Raw genomic sequence first — 20,503 nt, 5'->3', positions numbered from 1 at the left:
CAAAGCGAGTCATCTGGTGGAAGCCCATAGGCATGTCAAACACACCATCTGCTTGTTTTGCAAGCGGGTTGTCCTGCCCATATGTTACTGGGCTGGTTATCCTGCGTGCCGGTAAACCAGGAGGAAGAAGTCGAGGACAAAACTTCAAATGGTAGGCGGCAGTATAGCAATACAGAAAACAATTCTCGTCTTCTCGGTGCCTGATATTCAGTAGAGAACATGTGCGAGCTAGATTGCCTGGAAGCGCCAAATATGACGATGCCCTAAATTGGTTTAGCTTTTGCTAATCGGATTTCAATATTGACAATTTGGTTGAGAGTCCAACCGCTACCATGGGAAGCAAAATTGTTGAGCGCTAGGAGCATCTGTTGTACAAGTGCATGGAAGGTTTTATCTGCAAGACCACCGAAATCCACTCGTTCCATTTTTGATGCAACATGAATCGAAATTCTATCGGGCTGGCTTGATGATAGATCATCATCGGTTTTCATGGGTTTGACGAGATCGATAACTGAGTTGAACTGAACTTTTTGTGAGTGTTGCTGAACACTAATGTTGATAATATTTTCAATTTCTCGTCGTTTTAGCTGCATAGCGTGTAATAGATCAACGTCTCTTGACCCGACGGTAATCTCATAGACTTTCAGTGTATCGCCGAAAGCGCGTTCGCTTGGTATGATGCCTGAGTCCTGTAGGTTGTTTACGTCTACACTCCAAGCTGGTAGACCGTGGAAAGTGTTCATGTGCTCAAGATAATCAGCGTCACGTGGAAAATATTTTTGACAGTATATGCAGTATCGTGGACTGGTCGCCGCATGCTGCACAGTCATGTGTCTTGTTAGGTCATACAGGCTTTTCGTGGTGAAACCACATTCAGTGCACTCGAATGAGTTTGCTTGAGGATAGATCATGCACTTCTTTCCGATGTCGACGAACGCTTCTTCTATTTGCCAGTAGTTTATGACAAATTTCGCACTTGGCTTGTCCCATCCCACAAGATTGAATGTTGCTGTAAGACAGTAACGGTGAAAGGAACGATTAATTAAAAAGTTTAGAAGTGACAAAAATGTATCAAGTTTGAATCAACTGAACGCAAAGTGTAAGGCAAAAAACAATGAGTAATTTTTCAGTCCGGTGACCCCGCTTTCAACAAGTTGATTGGCCAATCGGATGCAAGCAAGCTGTCTCTTTTTTGTTTGCTTTTGTCGAGGGGCCATCGCGTTACAATGACGCAATTCAACGTGGTAGCGTTATTTTGGTTTACATAGCGCACTCTTGTCCAGACAAAACTCTGAAGAATTTGTTTACAAGCCATCAACACAAGTCTGAAGAACTTGAATTTAACGATGGCAAATGAGTTGGTTGGCATTTGCAAGGGGAAATTGTCAGCTGCATAAACACCGTTGAATTTAAACATCAAATGACCGGATTGTAAAGTCAATTTGAATTTTTTAGCTTCATCCATTAGATTATAGGAAGAGCATTTTTGGAAACGTTTCTCGAAGAATCGATATAAACTGTTGAACATTTCTCCCCGAGAAATAAAATTTCAATGTTGCGGGGCGACGCTGCACCGAACTTGAGTTCCACAGACAATGAAGAGTTTGTTAACTCGGGATGAATAAAATCATGCGTGGCTTCTTGAGTGCTGGTGCGATCAAAAACACCATAATGTAATGGTTAGGAAAATCAGATAGAGATATCCCGTGACCATTTTCTACATAAGCTAGTGCAGCCATTGAGTTGTAGTATAGTTGTTTATATTATCAGTTGTTGACATTGGTGTACCAGCTGTGGCGAACCCATTACGGTAAATTATTATCTCATTCAAATCAAACTTCCGGTATGAAAATGGATTGAGCGTATTAGTATCGATGAACGCATCGCTGCGGCACATGGCAACTATTAGTCTACCAATAGGTTCTTTTGTGAAAATATCCTCCTGCTTCCAGCTCTGTTGCCCAGCTGTTGCTAGAAAAACTTTCGAAATAACTTCATTATAGCGGTACATGGGCAGGTGTCTTGAGAAGTGTTTTCTCGATTGCACCAAGCACGATATCGGAGACTGTCATTTTTCGCACGAACAAATTTGCTTCATCGATTTTGATTTTATAGTGTTTAGCCCCGTCTTCACTCACAATCCCAAAGTCATCCTGTGGTCGTCGAAAAGAAATTCGCAGCGTTACTCCATTCGTTAGATGCTTCTCGCATGAAAAGAAATCGGTAGCTATTTTTCCATACAGTGTGAGTTGAGCAGATCTTCTCACAGTTTCTTGTCGCGGTGTGATTGTAGCGGCTGGGACGCCTGTTGGGTCTGCTTCATAATCATATCCTTGACCTTTCAGCCAGGTTTTTTTCGCATCCGATCCATGAGAAAATTCTGTTTCAATGAAACTTTTGTGTGCTTAGTGACCATTGATGGAAGAAATTTTGATGCCGTTTGCTGACACTGTGCAATCGGCGAAAAGGGAATGTAAGACATTATTGACTAGATGTTGCGTGTCACTGTTGTTGGCATCTCCCGTGGTGAAGCGTAAATCGGTTCCATTATTTCGAACAACTCGAAATTTGATTTCCAGATAAATTTTCTGTAGGTCGATGAAGTTATTTCTGTCACCGACTATTTCAAACTCTAACGAAGATCCAGTGGGCGAGTACAAAGGTCCTGTTTTTTGCTCGAACGATTGATCAAATGTTACAAAAAGGTGAGGTTTCTCGAACAAGTCCAATGAGCTATGTGTTGCCTCTGTGGGAATAACAATGTTAGTACGCATTTTTTACTTTTGAGAAAAAATTTGATCGACTCCTTTGTGGCTTCGTTGTTCGCGAAATGATCTTTTTCTTTGATGGAGACTGCTTTTTGTATGCTTTCTTCTTCGACCTCCTTCGATAGATTGCTTTTCGTCCTCGTTGAAGTGCTCCTCCAATTTGTTTTCTAGTTGTTTTTGCAACTGTACTTTTCAGAGCTTGCTTCGCTGATTTCTTTTTTGTTGCAAATTCTAATAACTCTGGTGCACCTTGCACTAGCAATTCTCTTCCAATTGTTTTTGCTTCTGGCCAAATAAGTCGTCGGGCTAAGGGTAATGCAACAAGACCAATGCCAGCAGCTAATGCGCCGAATCTACTTCCTCTTTGTCTATAATGTCCTTAGAAATGGGGCATTGAATTGGATGCTTGATTATTATAATAGGCTTCCATCAGTTAGCTTGTTCTCTGGAATTTGAGACTGATAACAACTTTACCAATTCCAGTGAAAGGGATCAATTTCCCAGTTTCACTTCTCAGCTCAACTTTGATGCTCTGGATATTGTTTGAAAGTAAACGCTTGTATTCCAAGTTTTTATAGGTTTTATGGTGAATAGGTGCTACTGTGTTGAGGCTACCGTTTCTCAGACGTCTCTCCGTATTTGACCCCATTGTTGTGCTTGGCTATTTTGTCCATATAGGCTACATCCATGGACCAGATTTCGTTTATTCTGTAAGCAACTACCTTCAATCGTGGAAAACTTTTCCGGAATTGACGATATTTAGTACATGAGTTCTTCGATTGAAGGAATTTTTCAATTTTTTTGTGGGAAAAGCCACTTTCCTCTTTTATGTTAGCAACACTTCCAAACGCTGCTTTTCCTTTCGTGTAAACGTTATTTAGTTTTTTGATTTCCGCCGAATGGAGTTTTCCAGTCAGTTGGCGTTTTAATTTCTTCTTCTGCGTCTGCGAAGCCTTCCTCATCAAAGCTAGCAGTCTCTGTTTTTTCTGCTCTCTCGATAGCAGGTTTCTGTTCACTGGCTGCTCCATCTGGAAACTGACGTAGTTTTTGCTCTTTCGAAACTTTTATGAACTTCTTTGCGTAAGTATTACAAGTGATATGTGGTGCAAGGTTCAAATAATTCAATACTTGATAATCGTCAGGCAAAAGTTTTGATGATGTTTGTTGTAATGCGTAGAGGAAAGTTGATGCTGGAATGTCGGTGTTCCTTCCATTAATCAAGATTTTACCTTCAAAGTCCAGTGAAATGTTGCGTGATCCGTTGATTTTCTTCAAAATTGTTTTTGCTTTTCCAAATTTGTCTTTATCGAGAAAATCTATATCATCGATCACACTCTGACTGATTTCATCAAACTCTTTTCGTTTAGTGTCGTCTGGGATACTTTGTTGCTTTTCTTCTTCATCGGAAACCATGACGTCATCTGTTTGTTGCTCTGTGTTCTGCTGTTTGACCGCTTCCGGTGGCTCTTGTTTTGAAGTTCTCTGTAGAAGCGATAGTTGTTTCGACTTGTTTTTTGTTAGTGGATTGTTTAATATTTGCAAAACTTGGGGTTGTTCAGTTGTAAACATGTTGCGAGGAATGAGCACAAATTCCTCAGTTGGCATTTTTCTGAAGATACTCTAGACAAGGTCTGGCAATTAGTTGAATCAGAGAATGCCCTCTCGTTGTCTGGAATAATTTACTTCTTTCCAGCGCACTGAAATATTTTTCAGAAAGTTGTCGTAGTTGAGGTTCGAATTGTTGTAGTTCTTTTTTGTTGATTGGGACAACACCAGAAAGCACGTTCATTATACAATCGCTTAGGAACCAAATGAATTCAATATCTTGGGCTAGAAAAATTCTCTTGCTTTTCGATTTGGTGTAGCTGTTAACGAACCAGCGCTTCAGCATAAGCAAATGTCTCTTTTTCATTCGTAATTGGTGTAATAACAGCTTCCTCCGAAGAAATATAGAATACTGATGGTTAGGGACCAATGAGTTGAGAAGAAAATTGTAAGCTTTGACTTGTTTTAGGATCCAGCTCAATGATTAAATGTCCATAGGGTTGAGCTGTTGCTAATTTGTATGCGTCCTTGAGTAATTGGAGACAGTTTAACTGTTTTCCGAGGTATTCTATTTGCTGAATGTCACGCAATGATTTGAATAAAACTATATGAGTTGTGTTTAGATCAGTTGTCCGCGACCATTTACTCTGTTGGAATAAGTTGTGTTTGATGTAGATCACATGAAGTTTTCTCTGTCTTCCTGACGTTGCTATTTTCACAAACTCTTTGTCGTTAAAGATTTCCTCGCATGAGTCATCATAAACGAGCAGAGAGTCCAACATTTTTTTCGTTATATCCAATCCGGAAAACTTGATGAACTCATTGTGCGGTATTTTTTGTTGTATAGCTGTAAATGTGTCCTGGAACTCTTTGTAGAAGTAATAAATTTTGAGAAATGCTGGGTAGAAGGACCTACCTTGCAACATGTTGAATATGAGGTCAGTTTTCCCAGAACCACTTGGGCCTACAACCGCCATGAAGATCCTATCGTTTGTGAGAATGACTTGTTTGTGAGACATGGCAAAACAGAGACTAATCATGAGCACTATAATACTCACTTGAACGAAAATTGTAATCTGTGATCGAGGGACTACGGTATTGGAACAGCAACGCCATGGAGGTCTCTCTCGGTTTCCATAATCAAAAACCAAGTTTGTAATACCCCCATCAATTTCGTCTCTCGTAACTCGGGTACTCATTGAAACAGTTTTATCGATTTTACTTAACTTCTGTTTACTGGAACTGTAATTTGAAAAAAGATCTTGCTAGACAATTTTTCCAAACTCATGTTCTGATTTTGTCTTCATATATTGTCCCATCGCGCCCAAGGGCTTTTCTGAAGAATTTTAGTGGTCAAATGTAAAGATTTAGAGGGGGTCGTTTTTTTACAGTCCGTGACCCCCCCTAGTACTACTGCTAGTCATTTACTTATACTACTCTGGATTGTGCATTTGGTTTAAAAGATCTCTGACATAAGAAAGGATCCGACAATGTTAACCGACTGGTTAACTGTGGAAGACGAGGTTCAATTGTTCTAAAAAAGAGCAGCTGAGAACAGGCTACTGTAGTCCTAATGCTGATCCACTGCGATTGCGCAGGAACCAAAATTATTATTCTAGAAGCCGCGCGAGTGAGCACTAAGGGGATATCCAGCCGTCGATGGTTGCTGAGCTACCAGTTACTGAGCTTGCCACTTTAGCAACTTTAGCTGCCCTATTATAATGAAAAGACGACTCGCGCGACACCGTGCAAAGCACAGAATCCTCTAACATACATTTCAAGTTTGTCAAAAACGTTGTATTTTGAGTTGAAAAGATCTTTTCACTGTCAATTTGTCGAAGCTCAAATTGAAGCATTTTTCCGTAGAACGACTTGAGTACTTTTTAGTTTTGTAAAATTGGATATCTCTGAATCCTCGTGTTAATATGAATTTGCCAGATGAAAAAAAACAATTGCGCTGTCAATTATTCTGCACTGAATAACTAATTTTCACAGTCTTATAGCTCAGAAGAAGCACCAATTAGAAATTTTAAGTCCACGAAAGAAATGAAATAAAAAATTTTAGTAGAATTTTGTGAAGTTCCCTTCAAGTCAAGAAGTTATTTTAAAACAATTCTCAATTCTTGTGTCAAATTTGCCCAATTTTTTTATTTAGAGCACACCAAGTTAGAAATTTTCTTCTTTTCAAGGTTTATATTAGAAACCGAAAAGTTCAAATATATTTTACTAGTTAAAAAAAACCCACGCTTTTGTATCGCCAACAACTCAAACTGGTAAATTCTGATTTCACGCTTTTATGAATTTTGAATCAATTGGAGATACGTTCAAAACTGGACCAGCGATCAGATGAAAAGAATGGAGCAGTGTTGAAAACTATTTTTTTTCTTCAAATTTTCTGATGTTGTTTCAAAGATTGTATAAAATCAGAGAGCCAACATTGCCCCGTCAACTGGAACCCCTAATTATACGGCGTACATGGTTCTGGAGAACGTTTCTCTAATTCACTACAAAATTAACCTTTTTGTTAATCAAAACGATAACAATCAGGATTCTGAGTCAAGCAAAAAAATCCAAAGGCAACTAATTACTATATATTAATTAATTTTAGCTCAAAAGAAAAAAAAGGAAGAACTACAAAATTTTCTATTCTTTTTCGAATTATAAAAATTTAGCGTCTTTTGTTTAAGTCTTTCTGATTTCTCCATTTTATAATAATTGCTATTTTGGTTACATCAGAAACGTTTTGAACTACCATTTTTTAAAATAGTTACTTAAAACAGTAGTTAAGAGCCCTTAAAATTTTTCTAAAAACCGTTATTTTTCTGTTTTATTGCCTTTAAACAAAATTGTAACAGAGCAAAAAACATGTATGTCGGTAAATAGCGGCCATCGACGAACATCGGGATTGAAACAGAAAAAGAAAAAAGCAAAAATGAAAATTGACAGAAGTTTTTCCAAGTGTGAAAAAGTGATTTGATTGGGTATGCAGTTTGTCACATTTTAAAACTACAATTATTTCAATTTCTTAACTAAAGGTCATCAACCTTACTAACAACATCAGGCAATTGCTCAAATTCTATTCAGTAGAAACAGTTCAGTAGGTAAGTCCAACGTGAAAGTCAACGTGAAAATCGTGACGACTTCTGTAAACCGAAAATTATGATCAAAAATGCAAAACAAACTTTACAAAATAGGAGGATGTATAAGGGAAACGAATCGAAGAGTCCCCTCTTTCAAGAGAACTAGTTTTTCTTAATGTGCTGGTACTTACTAAAGCCACAAGTAAACTTATCAAAAATGAGTCAAATAGGAGATACATTATTATTTAAAAAAACTAAATCAATTGAAGTGAAAATTATTAGAATCAATTAATTCCTTTTACAATACCAGCACACCTAACAACAAAAAATCTTATTTTCCATGCAATTGAAGCCATCAATTTGCTTACAAAGCAATAGGCGAGCCGTCCCAGGCTCACAAATTTTTCTATTTTTGAAGAACAATTGAAAAACTAAAAGAAACTGAGAAAAATTACAAAATTTATCAATTTTGCGTAATTTGTTCCCTTAAACACTGTTTTATGCCATATATTGATGAAAAGGCTTCATTTCAATTACTAATGAATGCGATAAGACGAAATGTCCAAAAATTGCTAAAATAGCTTGAAAATTCGCAAAATATCTATATTTATTCAGTATTTATTTTCAGTATTTATTTTAATTCAGTATTTATTTTTCTCACTAAAACGCGTATTTATTTTATAAATTTCTTCCAGTTGGACGTCAACACATGGAAGTCTCGATCTTCCTTTTCAGTGAGCTGGCTTTGACTGGAGGTCGTAAGCCAAGATTATTGAGCACTATTGAGGACATCTAACGCTGGGCAAATGAATTTTGTTTTAGATCCTTCGAACTCCCTTAGAACTCGCCACTCGGAATTCGTGATAAATTTCGCAAATCAATTGTAAGATTATTAAGTTCTGAAAGCTGGTTAGACCATAGTTTTTTTACCGGGGTCAGCTGCGTGTGAAAAATACAAACAATATGCCTAAAGTTATGAGCAAAAAAGGTCAGTGTAAACACACATTTAACCGAAGACCTCTTAATGCATGATGCAGTTTTGTGGATTCTATTAAATTTTAAACCCTAAGGTGATTGGTCAGCTTCCGGCCGACTATTCCAATCAGTTTGATCATAAGAACGTCATGCTCAGCATCAACTGACTGCGCGAGAGGCTAGATTAGAAGAACCTCGAAGATTAGCATTACCCGTCATAAACAAGCCATCAATATTCTTTTAACAGTTCATTGATTAAATCCTGTCCTCACTTCATTATGGCATTTGGCGAGGACGTAAAGTATCTGTAACCAACCACTCAAATGACCTATGAGTTTGCGTTGGCCATCAAAGCTAATTACTCCACCAAATGCCCTTATGAAAAGCGCATTCTATAGCCAAAACGGGATCCAAGTAAATTTGATTTTGACACATAAAATTGTTTGCTAACAGATAAACCGTTTTATGCTTACAAATATCATCAATGAACTTCCTGTACACATTCAACCACTGCTAAGAAACAAAAATGAAAAATTGAAAATAATGTACATTATATCACGACTTCAATGTGTTTGAAAAAATTTGGTTAACAGTTATGCAAGTTAAAAGCTTATTCGACAGAACAGAGCGTGGTTGTATTTACAGTTTCAGTTCATTTGGGAAACTTTTGCAAATTGTTTATTCGTGATGAAGAGCAATTGGCTAATATCAACTCAAAAGCTGCATCAAGTTCATTGGAACATTTGATCCAGTTGGTTTATAGCCAATATCAGCGTACCACTTGTATCCATTTAACCATTTTGAGCAGCAACTGATCGCTAAAAGCCCATGTTTATGCGAACTTCGCTTTCACTACCACTGTTGTTTCCAGCAGCTCCTGACGCCACGCTAAAGGAGCCATCAGTTCTATGCGTATGATTCCTTTGACATTCGTCCGTATTCGATTCCCACCGATCTTCCCGGTCATTCTCAGATGGTGAGCTCTCATATGGATACACCCATTTGACAATCATTTTGGTGCCATCACTTGATGACAACAATTCTATTCCAGAGAACTCCTAAAACGAATAAAACGAGGTTAGTTTCAAAAGTCGTCCAAATCCAGATGGCTGTTCCATAATTCAACCAGTTGGCATATCTAAATTTCATCCCTTGATTGCATAACCCAAACATGTTCAACTGTCCCGAATCATAAATCTGCGTAAATAACCAATAAGTGTTTCGTCTTTTCCACGATGCAATAATAATGGCAAAATTTTTGAAGACTGGTACATACCTCTTCATGTCTCATTTGAAGGATCTCTTCGATGACCTGCAAGTCACCGTCGACCTGCTCGCTAAGAATGGGAAACTGTAGAAACTCCTCCATTTTTATCTCCACCTTCTGAGGCTCTCCCGTGCACTCAGCTGTGATCTCACTCTCCCGAGTAAGTCTAGAGATTGCGTAGCTGAGCTCGTTGATCACTCTCTCCGTCTTGCTTCGATGATCAAAAGGGAAGCACACGTCAATCACTATAAACAGGTCCAACTCAATTCATACAGAGTATTGTAGATAGCTGACAGACTTCCGAACAATCGACACAAGGAATCTGTTAGACGAAGTGTATCATAAGAATCAAATAGAAGAAATTGACTAATTGAAACAACCGACTAACTACCGTCGACGAATTTCTCCCAAACCACATTCGACAAATCGACAGGATGGCTTGTTCGGCAGCTAGCTCAAGCAAGCAAAAAATGTTCTAGAAGAAGGACAAAGGGTCACGCAAAAATTAAAAATGACATAAAAAGAAACACGACTAATAAATGCATCAAACTTCGTTCAGGAGCAATTAAACAGCCAGCATGTTATAACTTATAAGTTAATTTATGAAGTTCTCAAAAAACAAAAGCAAGAGATAACGCTTTACTAAAGAGCTGATGAAGCTTTATTGAATTAGAGGGAACAAATCAAAACGGCACTATATCTAAAAAAAGTGCCAAATTTTTCAGAAATAGTCAACATTTACATTACAAATGTTTATTTGTTTTCCAGAAAAGCCACTGAATCACATTTACAGAAATTAAATAAAAATGCTTAGAATACGCATCACTGGCCGGAAAATCTCCCTCCATTGACGTCCAGAGGGATTAAAACAAAAAGAGAAAAGAAGATCGAAATTGAAACAGATTTCTATCTAGTTGTCAAAAGTGTTCTAATTGCTGTCAGCATCATTTCGGTTGCACGATTCTGCTGGCTAGAGTTTCTATTGCGCTAAGACGTGAAAAAAGTATGAAATTTTTGAGAAATTTCATTCTCCCTTTGCCTTAAAAACAATACCATTTCGGCTTAAAAGGTATAGAACATTAAGATATAGTGAACTCTGATAACCTATGGCTTAATTACCGCCTTTATCGGTGTATCCGCTCTTCATCTGATTCTGACCTTTCGAATTTAAAGGTATTAGCCAAATTGCGTCAAAGTGTTGAGAATTACGTTTTGAATTCAGATGCAACACTGAGTGAAGTAAGACAGAAGTCAAATAAAAATATCGTAGTGGCTGACCCTCGTTACCCCCCGAGGTTTTGCGCTGAATGAAACGCACATTGGAGCAGTGCTCAACGTTATGAATATGGTGTGCTTCTGCTGGTTTGTGCAATGAATATGACCCTTTTACAGATTATTTACTTCAAAGAGATTCTGGGCAGTGGTCATGTGGAGAATGTTCTGAGCTAACTCACACTCGTATTTTATCTCACTTGAATGCCAAATTGAATAAACTGAACAAAATTGAATCTAATTTTATTAAATTGAATCTGATTAGTATTGTGAGTACGCAAGATAATGTTATTTTCACTGTCTCCAGTGATGCCGAAACAACCAAACCGTTCATCAATCCAATGAATCGACCCATTTATGCGCGTTGTCGGAACGAACCATCCACGGCCATTTTTTAAACTTCAAAGTCGGAAGGACAGTCATTTTTCGGTCTCAAGCGATAAATCAAAAGAGGTAAACGATCTGTTAATGAAATTGCCATATTTCAGGGAAGCAAAACAAATGCTAGTTTTCAAGGAGTGCAACCTAAACCACGATTTCCTCAAAGGAGACATTAATTTATCAGTAGAGTACCGCAATCCATTGAAACCACGTCACTGCTTGATTAATGTAAAGAGGAAAACTTGAAACGACTTGAAAGAGCAAAACTTTGGAATGCAGAGAACTGCCTAGCACGAACAGCCAACATAAATACTCGCACATTGTTTTTCCCGAAGACACGGCAGAACTTGTTGAGAGCACTGAAACTAGGCCTGCTAACGTAATTATAAGAGGTTACTTTCTAAATGAGGACGGGCGAAACAGGACGAAGACAATGATCTCCAACTCAAATTCTAGCAGCCAACTGCAATTCAATTGACTATAACAAGAAGATCGCTTACCCGCAGGCATATAGAACGCACGGTCAAATTGCAATAGTTTGTTTCCTCCAGCCTTTTCTAATAGCCCATGCTTTTTCGTTTTTCGCTATTACCGAAATATGGATATCCGATTTCAACCAAAATTGTGATGAATTAATAGCTGGCTCTAACTACTTTGTCTTTAACCTTCAGCCTAAAAGTTGTCGCGGTGGAGGATGAGCTCCATTCGTAAAGAGTAAATTCACAGGAGAGCCTATTTCGGAACGTATGTTACCGTCCTTGAAAAGCTCAGGAGTTTAAGTTGTTTTCTATCGCCAAAAGACTCATTATAATTGGATACAGGCCACCATCAGGTGACTTCAATGTTTTGGAAGAGATATCCAGATTTCTGTCTGAAAATATAGCAATGTATTCAAAATCTGTTATTGTGGGAGATTTCAATATTGCTTTGAATCAAGTGGACCCAAACAGGTGAAGAGCATGGTTTAGTGTATGTGCATAGCGAAGCAACAACGAATAAAGTCAAATTGCGTGATTTAATTTTGATGAAAAGATGTTAAATCTGACATTAATATTGATAAAACTATGCCCTGTGACAATTAAGCTATAATTTTTAACATGATAAATAAGAAAGTCACTCGTCAAAAAATTTATCGCGAAGGGTACGTATGGAAATCAGTATGGAAGAGTTTGCTCAAAGATTTATGCATCTATTTGACGAAGTCATTTCGCTGGAAATAATTCGAAACAACTCGATTGCACTAATTTCGCTAAAAATGGATTTTGAAGAAGTATTCAATTTTGTAAATAAACGTTTTGATTGTTTCTACTCAACTGCCTTTTCTGTCATAGCTAAGCTTGTGCCCATCAAAAAGTATCTTGTGCGGCCAAACCGACCAAGATTTTATGATGATGAATGCATTAAAGCGAAACGCCTGAAGCGTAAACTTGAAAAAGCCAGCAGAAAAACAGAACGAGGTTAGATTACAATCTTACTTACACAATTATCGGGATCTTCCAAAAGTAAAACGAGAGAAATTTTTATCTCAACAGTTGTCGGAAAAGTCAAGCAAGTTGAGAATTTTTACTGTGGACGAATTTTTCAAAAGCAAAATTAAAATTTCCAAAAAATGAAATTCCAAGAACCTCAGCGGATAGATTTTCTCATTTATTCCGCGAAAAAGTGAGTATTCTCTTACAGAAATTTGATAACACAATGGTCGAAAAAGATACAAGTTGTTTTCTTATTTTGTGTTTGTCAGTAGTTCGGATTTACCGCTAATGTTGAGCACAAAAAATAGAATTCCACTGCACCACAAGATAAATTTCCGATACATTTTGTTTTGATAACAGGTGTGTTTCCAACTTCTCTGAAGCAACAATAATCCCTCTTCATAAAAAACGAAGAAGGAAATTGAAAAAATCAGACGCTACTTATATCAGAACACTGTCCAATTTAATCGAAAAGTGCGTTTTGAAGGAGATGGTTGATTACTTCGACTGGAACGGATTATGGCCGCCGCTACAGTCTGCTTATCGGCAGCATCATTCAACGGAAACAGCGAGAGTTTTCTGCCTTGAAAGAGTGACTGAGATTTTGGCAAGAAGGAAGCTTGCACTTCTAATATCTCTTGACTTGACAACAGCATCTGATACGGTCAATTTTAATGTTTTACTCAATATTGCCCAATAAAGTAGTATTTGATGACTCAGTTTTACAGTTTTTTGATATTTACCTGAGAAGTCGCAATACGCGAGTCAGTTGATAAGGAGCTCTCTCATTAACTTTACAATGAAACTGGAGTTCCACAGGGCTCGATTTTGGGGCGTGTTGTTCTCGTTCTATTTGACACCACTTTGAGTTTTTAAATGCAGCTGGAGTCATTTAGCATTTTTATGCAGATGAGAGTCAATTTGTCAATATATAATTGAATTTGATTACAACAATACGTCCAAAAGTTTTATTTTGAAACAAATAATTGATGTTATGTACAAGTTGAAGTTAGTAAATAACAGTAGCAAAACCGATATGATTTTTTCTGCAATCACAATTCTAAAATTCCGTCTATTGACTCCTCTTCTTTACTTGGAATTGAGCTACCAATGAGTAGCTCGATAAATTTATTGGGCTTTTCTTTAGCCAGCTAGCAGACTTTTATAAATCAGATGAACCACGTTTGTAGACAGTGTTATACAAATACGGAAGTTCTATTCGATTCGAAAGTTTTTGGTCAAAGCAAACAAAAGAACATGAATCCCGTTTCGTTCTTTCAAGCCTGGATTATTGTAATGTTATATAACTCCAATTGAGTAAAAAGCTTATCAGAAAACTGCAAAAAACACAAAATTTGGCTTCAATGTTTGTGTTTGGTTTCTCACAGAACGTATCACAGAAACATTTGCTCAAAAAATTACACTAGTTGCCTATAGAAGAAAAGATTCTTTTGAAATTGTTAGCACTCGTGTTTAAAGTTGATAGATCGATGGCTCCTATATAAATAAATTATTTCAACGGAATACAACATCTGCCCGACCTTCACGTCAGAAACTGTTTCGAATACCGAAATGTTTGTCAAATGCGATGAAAAGAAGTTTCATTTTCAAGGCGCTAAGAGATGGAATGAGTTACCTGATTACATACGAAACACAAACACTTTTGAAGAGTTCAAGAAACTGCTGAAAACACACTTATTCTGTCAAGCCTTTTGATTTTCGACAACCACTCTTGCGTCTGGAAAGAGTGGCTCAGCTTCCATCGTCATCATCATCTATCTTGACCACCAATCATATAAGAAGAAACTTCATAGTTTATGAAGTATATAACAGTTCAAATGGAAAAAATAACAAAAATGACGTTCTTCCTTTTTTCACAGCAAAAACGCTGTCAAAGTCCTTAAATCTAACATTCATCAAGATAACCGTTCTAATGACGGGAAAAGAAGCGCATGTCAGTTTTGACGGAAACAATTCGGACAAAAAACGACAATCACTAATTCTCACAAAACAGAAGTCAGATTTGCAACAGCGTCTTACAACGAACTGGCAAAAATGACCTTATACGGTGTTTTTGAACCTTGTAATGGAAAGATGAGCTCCTTTTGATTGAGGAGCTCCGGTACATACATTGATCGAAAATCGGATCATAAAACCAGAAACAAACGAGAACTGGAAAATAAATTCTGACTCTGAAGATGAAATAGGTAAAAATTGCTGCAAAACATGTCAAGACGATACATTAGAACATTCGTTAAAATTTTATAATTTTGATCAACCAGTGACAGCCGGAGAAATATCAAACATAACCGACTAACGTCGGAAGAACTGCTCTAGAACGGCTAGTGGGAGCTCTAATCAATTTCAGCCTGCTTCAGGGTGTGTAGCCTGAATGGGACTAAGGATTTCACAAGGTGGCTTGAAATAACCTCATTATAGGTTAATATATACCACTATTAAGATTTTTAAACAAGGCAAAAATTGCAGCGCATTTATCAATTGACTTCTCGTATTAAATTGTCGGCAATTGAGTTCAGCTACCTGAAATTGTGAATGAGAAATTTAGATCATACAAAAGGTCAAAAGCGTAAAGGTCACTCGAAAAGTCAGAAAACGGTCAAGCGAAAGTTTTGTTAGAATAATTGCTTCTCTTTGAGAGCAATTAAGCAACAACTAAAAAAAGAAACCACAAAACCCTGACAGAATTTAAAATGTGTATCATTTATTTCAGTGAAAACTGTCCTGTATAATCTTGAAGTGTCACTTCTTCGTAGAAAAACAAACGATTGGCTCTAGATTATTTAACGAACAAAAAACGATTCCGAAAATACAGACGATATAGGCAAAAATTTAAAAAACAAAAATTACTCCAATCTCTTTAACAAACAAACCTCGTAATTCATCATTTAAACAACAAGAGTCAAAAACTATTCCAAACGCACTATTACTTGGATAGATGAATGGGACGAAAACTTATCGCTGAAAAAGCTAGTTAAAAATAAAAACGGGCTTTGAAAAGCAGCAAATTATCAAAAAATATTGCTCACTTAGAGTAAAGTTTTTTGACACCAAATATTCTTGCTCTCGCTCAGAACGATGCGTGAACACAAAATCAAGTTAAGTGGCCGCTGTTTTGCAACCAAAAGACGTTAGGGTGGGGTAGGGGACCCGCCCAGTCTAGAATACGTAACCTATATAACCCGATTAAAACTTATCTGTAAATTTTCCCAATTTTTTGCATGCGTCGCAGAATTGCGGAGAAAATGAAAACTCCCTTAGTTTTCGATTGAAAATCTCCTTCATGGGTTTCTGGGCTAATTTTGGGTTAAATTTTGCCCAAATTTTGCGATTTTTTGCTATATTTCCTTTTATTAATTTTTACGCCTTTTTCAAAACGGTAAATCATGATCAATTTTAGTTCCAGTCTCGTCCACGTAAAGTTTTCTGGTGACTTTTTTCAGTTTTTCGGAAAATGAACACTTTTGATACAATTTCATGCAATTTTTGTAATTTTTTGAAATTTTTCTAAAAGCACAAATTGAAAAATTTGCAATTTTTTTCTGATCCCAAAAAGTATTGTCACGTGTTCTCTAGACCTAGTTCCCTCACTTTGAGTGCCTTTCGGCCTTAGAAAACGCAAATTTTTTATTAAAAAATTTAAAACTATGGCACTTTGATCAACAATTTTGTATGCTTTCGCTGGAAAATTACCCCTACTGAAGGTCAAAAACTGATTTCGAGCCTTACTTTTTGCCATCCTTGAGAAACTTAGTTTTTAAAAGTTTTGCGGACTTCAATGTTTACTTTGGCTATAGTACAAAAGCATGTTAGCGCCCGAAGAGCGCTACCATCCTCTTGTCCACTCACTCACAACAAGATAATGAGAAGACGTAAAACGCCTGCAAGTACAATCTAGCAACAGATGAACACGCGGCCTTCAGGGCCACTAATGAGACTAGATTCTCTAAGAATAACATAGGCGGAAAAACTCACAGGAGGAAACAAATCGAAGTCGTGTTTACCAAAAACTTACTTTCCAATTAACCAGTATCTGATGGTATACCGCATGAAAGCTGAGAAAATAACCATTTTAAGCAAAAAAACCATAAATGGCACATTGCTAGAAATTAGCCGCAATAACTTTGTATATCAGCAGTAAAAAAAAATAATAAAGCAGAGCGAGAAATAGAAATGATTTTTAATTGCTGAGAAATTACATTTACTGATTCCACTAGCTGCTGTCGGATAACTTTCAATCAGCGGGACACACAGTTGACGTTATCTGGAATTTAAGCAAAGAAAAATCATTTTGAAAATGAGGGAATTCAATTTTGAGTGCGGTAAGTCAAGTTATACCACAATGGCGAATGAAGGTCAGTCACGCAATTTAGTTAAAATTGATCAAAAGAATGATCAAAAAGAAGAGTTGAAGTGATCTTGACGTTATATTGTGGTAAGCAATATAATGAAGAAGAAATAAAAACCCACAAAAGGCCAATAGCACCTGCTTTATTACGGTGGTTAAAAAAATATAGCCGGCAGATAGACGCCGTTGATGCGCTAGACGCAAATCGGGATTGAAACAGAAAAAGAAATAAGAAAAGATGAAAATTGACAAAAGTTTAAGTTTTCCTATGTTTCAAAAATTGTTCTCATTCAGTGTGCAGATTCAGTTAGATTCTAAAACTATACCTATTTCAGCTTCTAAACAGAAGGGTATTAAGATTAATACTAATATCAGCTAGCAATTGCTCTAACGAACTTTGATAACCTAATGCACTATGACTTCATGGCCGGGCTTTATCGGTTTATCCCCTTTCAATTGACTTTGCTTTGTTGACATTGACCGTATTCAGTACATTGCGTAATTCAATGCGTGAAAGAATTTAAAATCCTATCAGTTGAAACAGTGAGTGAAGTAAGTCAGAAGTCAAGCGTGAAAATCGTGACTTATGTAAAACGAAAAACGTGATCAAAAGGTAAATCCAACTAAAAAAGGAGAGCGCCTAAAAACAGCCTTTTGAGAGGCTGACGGCGGCTATTAAAAAATAAATTTAACTAAACAAATAAGGAAAATTCAATTAAAGTTTCACATAGTAAAAGTACACATATAAGCAAACAAAATTGCTTCATGGAATCAAGATTCTAAAATTGCTCAATAAATAAAAAGCATGCCATAAAACATTTCTAATTTCTGCTCACAAACAGAAAACTATGAAAATGAGAAAAAAAGGATGCCTTAAAAATATCAAAAATCTATCCTTTAAATACCCTTCACATACACTTTAAATGCCCTTTAACTATCCTTTAAATACCGAAAAGCTTCAAAACGCAATTACCACAACCTGAAAAATAAAACTTTAGTCTATAATAAGCTTTTAGACATTAAAAAATTTAAAACAGAAATCAGCTTGAGAAAGTCGCACGTTAACAAAAAAATTTGCTCACTGAGCAAAATATTGTTCACACCTACATTTCTCGCTTTTCTCTGCTCTTCGAAGAAATTGATCACCAAAATATTATCTACTCCATGAACTTGTGGCTTTTTTTTCTGTTCACTTATCACAAAAACAGAAAATTATAACGCCTCTTCAAGTCGTAAACATAGATCACCTCGTCGCGTCGTAAAAAAGGAGAGCGGCTAAATAGTAGCCTTTGTGAGACAGGCGGCGGCTATTAAACCGGACAGACAACTGGTTACTGTGTCGTGTTTAATCATGGGGTAGAAACTTAATGTAGCCCATTTCCTGAACAATTAGCCAGGTAGATGTGTCTGAACAACCTGCTCCGCGCACAATCCTTCTCGCCGAGTCATTTCATGTGGCGATTTCAACGATCAGCTTATCGCCTTTCATATTTCGAAGAATAATAAGATAACTTTTGACTGAAATAAATGAATATTTTGGATCTGTATTATTTCCCAACGCAGCATCTATTGGTTTATCTGCGCCTGAATATGACGGGTATAATGCAAACCTAACATAAAATCTTTTTATTAGTACAAAGTAGCGCTATTTTTCTTATTAGGAGCAAACAATAACTAGCAATAACTAGCTCACACAACTACTTCATCATCAATAAGTGAAAACTCTTTTTTTTCAGAAAATCGAAAAACTAAATTAAAAAAAAAAACATTCTACAATGTGAGGTCTTTCAAATGATATCACTCCTTTCTTTTTCCAATGATTATGGGGGGGGGGCATATAGTTCCTCGCCGTATCATATCAGGTCGGAACAATAGAACATTATTGTTGAACTCTTCGAATTTACTTTCAGCGAAGTATAAACAAATAGTTGCAAAAAACATCAAAACTGAGAACAATTTCAGGATCATAATGACTGGATTATGATGAACCGCGAAAATTATTTTGCATATTCCAAAAAAGCAATCTTTTCAGGTTCAAATAACTTCTGACACAATAAATTGGGAATGTACTCAAAATGCACTACCAGTTTCATACATTTGCTCGACATCGCCAGCATCGGAGGCAACACCCTCAGATTGAAGTGTACTATTTGACAACGTCTTTCTGGTGAAAACTGCCATTTGTGAGCATCCACCAGTTTCTATCTCTCTGTCTTCTTTCGACTGGAAGTCAAGAAAACCTGAAGAGTGGAGTTATGGTTTTCACGAAACGAAATAAGAAAACGCTGACCACTGTATACGCCGCATGAAACAGCGGTTTTATAAACGCCAACTCATAAGATATAAAGTTGCAATTGTTATATAACACAGCCAGCAGACTGCCGGAATAGCTACAAAATAGACTGCGTCCCGTAAAATACTGATAGAAACAGATACAGAAATGAGTTGGAAAAACTTTAATTCAGAGGGGGTGTATCATTGATATTATTTTTGGGTGCAAAGTTCTTTGACAACTTAAGAGGTTCGAACCCCAATCTCAGAAATTTCAACCCTAATTTTCGAAACCCTCATTTTTGAATTCTCGCGAAATGAAAATGCCCCTACCAAGCTCTTTTCACGTTTGGTACCGCTTTTTATCACTCCAGAAAATCCATCAACTCACCAAAAGCCAAGCAAGCATAAATTTAGTTGTCCCCAAATAAATTTGGACGAATGGCAAATTTAATATTGATAATCACACCTGTCACTTTTATTCTAAACCTTTAACCTGCTCTAGCTAAAATCACTACATAGACCTTTTTTTCCTTTTAAGTGCAAGAGAATTTGGATGAAGTGTGAACAAACAATTCATTACCTATTTGGGTGAACTGCACTTCATATTCCGGATACGACTGGCAACAATCATAACACCATCTCTCGAATTCCTGTCTCGTCCATTCAAACTTGTGATCCCAATGTCGCACCTGGCCTGGTGAGAAACCGAAGTACTTGTTGAACTCAGCATTCGGTGTCGTAAAGAGAGCCACCTAAGCGTTCCAGGGCAATTAATCAAACTTATAAGTGGGATTTATTTGTGACGCGTCTTAGCTTTGATAATTAATTGTAGCAATTCAAGTATTTATACAAATTTATGGGGGATGGGATACAAAGCGAAAACTCGATCAGCCGAATTTTTAAAACCATTGAGCGAATTTTTTTAAACTTGGTTGGCATTAGCGAAATACGATTTTCATAACTGGAAGATTGTCAGAAAATAGCCGCAATAGCTTCGTAGATCGGCAGTCTCAATAGTCTTATTGCAGCTTCAATCAGATGCTCTCAAATAACTTTCAATTAGAGTGGCACACAATCATTTGACCTTATCTCTTTGAAATGAA

The 20,503-nt window shown here is 36.9% G+C and overlaps 1 protein-coding gene across 2 annotated transcripts in view; it reads right to left on the bottom strand.

The window, feature by feature from the left end:
* LOC142358564 (uncharacterized) overlaps positions 1-20,503 on the bottom strand; it is a 319,087-nt gene that overhangs the window by 185,457 nt on the left and 113,127 nt on the right. The window lies entirely within an intron of this gene.

The sequence above is a fragment of the Convolutriloba macropyga genome, chromosome 2 (genome assembly GCF_964194025.1).
Source record: "Convolutriloba macropyga chromosome 2, txConMacr16.3, whole genome shotgun sequence".
In the NCBI taxonomy this organism is placed as follows: domain Eukaryota; kingdom Metazoa; phylum Xenacoelomorpha; order Acoela; family Convolutidae; genus Convolutriloba; species Convolutriloba macropyga.
The sequence above is the reverse complement of the archived record's forward strand: the minus strand, read 5'-3'. Positions and strand labels throughout refer to the sequence as shown.